The sequence below is a fragment of the Sceloporus undulatus genome, chromosome 4 (assembly GCF_019175285.1).
Source record: "Sceloporus undulatus isolate JIND9_A2432 ecotype Alabama chromosome 4, SceUnd_v1.1, whole genome shotgun sequence".
Classification (NCBI taxonomy): domain Eukaryota; kingdom Metazoa; phylum Chordata; class Lepidosauria; order Squamata; family Phrynosomatidae; genus Sceloporus; species Sceloporus undulatus.
Window position 1 is genome coordinate 198,314,327 of NC_056525.1, and position 3,936 is coordinate 198,318,262.

The 3,936-nt window shown below is 40.9% G+C and overlaps 1 protein-coding gene across 1 annotated transcript in view; it reads right to left on the bottom strand.

Moving 5' to 3' along the window:
* The window catches only part of LOC121929126 (kappa-type opioid receptor-like), a 39,914-nt gene that overhangs the window by 9,806 nt on the left and 26,172 nt on the right, over positions 1 to 3,936 (bottom strand). The gene's annotated exons all lie outside the window — the stretch shown is intronic.

Below are 3,936 nucleotides of genomic sequence, written 5' to 3' on the forward strand. Positions count from 1 at the left end.
TTATTATTATTATTATTATTATTATTATTATTATTATTATTATTATTCAGTGTTCCAAACCAAGTAAAATCTAGAGTGGATTCAATTACCCATTGACATGGGAGCCACCATCCACCATTGCTGTAAGGTAAATCAGAATGAATGACAAGCCAATGGTCACTCAATGGGCTTCTTGACTCAGCATGGACTTGAAACTAGATCTTCCTACTCCCAGTCCAACACTCTGGCCCTAGATGGTAGAATTATTAGAACATGGGGCCCATTCATACGATACAATTATATCACTATGATTCCACTTTAACTTCCACATCTGCATTCTACAGAATCCTAGGGTTCTTTGGTGAGACATTCAGGCCCTCTAAGTGACCACTATAAATATCCCTCCCTAAATTTTATATCCTAGGATTCCATGGGATGTTGCCTTGGTATCTAAAGTGGGATACACTGTTATAATTACATAGTATGCATGAATTCTTGGTCCCATGCAAACACTTAATGGGATCAGGTTGTCAGCTGATTTGGTGACTGTGAGTACAAAATCAGTTTTTAATGCTTTGTCTAATGTAATCCGTAGACATCTTACAAAAGCTAGCATTTAAAATATGTAATGTCTGACCAAATAACCATTGAAATGCTACTTTAAAAGCCACATTTTCATTTAGAAAATTATTTAAACCACCGGAGACTCTTAAGGTAATTGGAAAAACTGGCTATCTCAGTGCTTGATGGCAGTCAGTTGTTCTTCCATCCCAGGGGGCATGGACACTAGTACACCAAATAAAGAAATTCAAAACTACTAGATGAATCACACAATGTCTATGGTAGCTATTATCAGTTGAAAACAATCTCATAATGGCAATCTGTAACACTGAAGCACCTGTTCCATTTCAGGCTGAAATTGGAGTCCCTCCCAAAAGCCTTAAATAAGCTGGAAACATTTCCAGTGAAGACCCTGCTGTGAAAAGAATGTGTGCTGAAATGGAAAAGGTTTTATCCACTTATATGATTTCTAGAGTCAGAAATGCATTCTCTATCAGTTCTCTATCAATGTTTTCCTTTGTAGAAATTAGCCTTACTTCTCAGCCTTATAAGCCTTAGATCTTACTTGTCTGGCAGATCTTTTGCAGTAGTTGCAGGGGGCCAGACTTCTTCTCCTGTTCCCTTATCTGTTGGAGTTCCCCAGGGCTCTGTTCTGGGTCCCCTTCTGTTTTCTCTCTACACACTGTCCTTAGGAAAACTCATTAGCTCTTTTGGCTTTTCCTACCATCTGTATGCCGATGACACCCAGCTGTATCTTTCCACCCCTGACCTTTCTCCAAGGCTTGAAAAGCAAGTTTCGTCTTGCCTCACAGCTGTCTTGCAGTGGATGCGCCATCGGCCTTTGAAGCTCAACATGTCCAAGATGGAGCTTCTTGTCTTTCCTCCTAAGCCCACCCTTCAACTCTCCTTTTCTGTCTCTGTGGACAACATTTCTATTCAACCAGTCCAGCAAGCCCGCAGTCTTGGTTTTATCTTTGACTCTTCTCTGTCGTGTATCCCTCAGATCCAGACCACAGCCAAGGCTTGTAGATTCTTTCTATACAATATTGCCAAAATCCGACCATATCTCTCCGCCTCTACTTCCAAGATCCTGGTCCATGCCCTAGTGATCTCATGACTTGATTACTGTAACGTCCGCCTGGCTGGGCTTCCTCTTTCCCACCTCCGTCCTTTAATCTCTGTTCAGCATTCAGCTGCACACATTATCACTTCCACCCACCGCTCTGACCACATCTCTCCTGTGTTGTCATCCCTTCACTGGCTCCCCCTCCCTTTCCGCATTCAGTATAAGCTCCTGCTGTCGAAATTTAAAGCCCTCCATGGACTGGCCCCTCCTTACTTATCAGACCTTCTTTCTCCTCACCTTCCCACTCGGGCCCTCCGTTCTGGTAGTCAAGGTCTGCTGTCTCAGCCCAGGATTTCCTCTGCCCCATCCCGGATTCACCCCTTTTCACTTGCTGCCCCTCACTCCTGGAACCTTCTTCCCCCACAAGCAAGAGCCATCACTTCTTTAACCAGCTTCAAAACGGAGTTGAAAACCATCCTGTTCAGAGAAGCCTTCCCAGGCATTGCATAATTGTCGCTTACTATTTGATGTTCTTTTGGTGCCTGTTTATCAAACCATTTCCTGTATTGCTATGTACTGTATATGCATTATCCAACTTGAGAGTATGTATTTTCCCTGGAAAATGATTAACCATCCATTTTGAAGCCAAGCCCTCCCTCCAGTCCATCTGCCTTGATCCAGGCCTTGGAGGTAGAGAGGAACTGCTGGACCTCTTACCCTTTCCCTCCACCACTCCCTTCTCCTTCTGTGTCTTGTCTTTTTAGATTGTAAGCCCAAGGGCAGAGAACCGTCTAACTAAAAAGATTGCATGTACAGCTCTGTAAATAAAGGTTAATAATAATTATAAATAAGCTGAAAAATCAACTTTACCTCTGTCTTGTTCATTGTTCCAGTCATATGAGAAGGGAAGGTTCTAATTGTAACTTGTTTAATCCTGTTTTAAGGGGGGGAATTTGGGATATAAATTTGTAAATGTGGATTTTAACGTGTTGTAAGCTGCTTTGATTGTCCTGTCACAGAAAAGCGGGATATAAATAAAAGTTTTATTATTTAAGGTTGATATTCCCATTTCTCATTTTCTTAGTCTTCCTCTTCTGCAGGATTTAAAACCTGATTCCACTCCTTCCTTAGCAAATGTACAGCAATGGAAACACAAAAGGGAGTACAACTGCCATGCTGTGACCACTCTTTCAGCCAGCAACCAAGTATGAAATTCTTTTATATCTCAAGACACCTTTTCCTGCTGTCTGGCTACTCCCAATTGCATGATGGTTCTAAGTCAGTTAATGGCTCAGGAAGCTTCTACAGTCACATGTTTAGTTACTCACAACTACATTCTACTTAAGATGGTGATGACCACCTAGAAAGATGTGATCCACATCTACACCACATTTACACTATTATTAGCTTTTTCAGAATGAACACCAAAACCCAGAATACTTTTTTATTGTTTGGTGTGATTTTGTTTGGAAGAGCAAAAAAACCAGTGGTTGATCTCCTAATGGAAGTTAAGGAAGTAAAGTCTTAATTATTCATCTTCTCATCCAGGTTGTGTAGGTTTTCTGTGGTCATTATTTTTGTTTTCTTTATAATAATAATAATAGTATTTTTTATTTGTATACTACTTTTCGTCCAGATCAAAGCGGTTCACAACATACAAGCTGCATGTCACATGCTATAGCACAAAGCAATACAAGACATCAACAGTGACATCAGCGATCTCATACAATAGGCCTCCCTTTGCACTTTCTTCCTTTATTTTTCTTAGTAATTGTTCCAGGTCTTTGAGGTTTTCTGCTAGTATTATGGTGTCATCTGCATATCTCAGATTGTTTATATTCCTTCCTCCTATTCATCACTCCTCCTTCTTCTGTGTCCAAACCTGCTTTTCTTACAATATGTTTTGCATATAAGTTGAACAAATAGGGTGATAAGATGCAGCCTTGTCTGACTCCTTTGCCAGTTGGAAACCATCCTGTTTCTCCATGTTCTGTTCTGACAGTAGCCTCTTGTCCTGAGTGCAGATTTCTTATCAAGACTATCAGATATGCTGGCACTCCCTTGTCTTTAAGGGTGTTCCATAGCCTTTGATTATCCATGCAGGCAAAGGCTTTGCTATAGTCTATAAAGCACATACTGATCTTCTTTTGGAACTCCCTTGTCCACTCCATTATCAATTGTATGTTTGCAATGTGGTCCCTATTGTCTCTTCCTTTCTTGAACCCCCCTTGGACCACTGGGATTTCTCTTTCCATGTATGGTTGGACTCTATGTTGTAGAAGTCTGGGTATAATTTTGCTTGCATGGGATATTAGTGGCATGGTTCTATA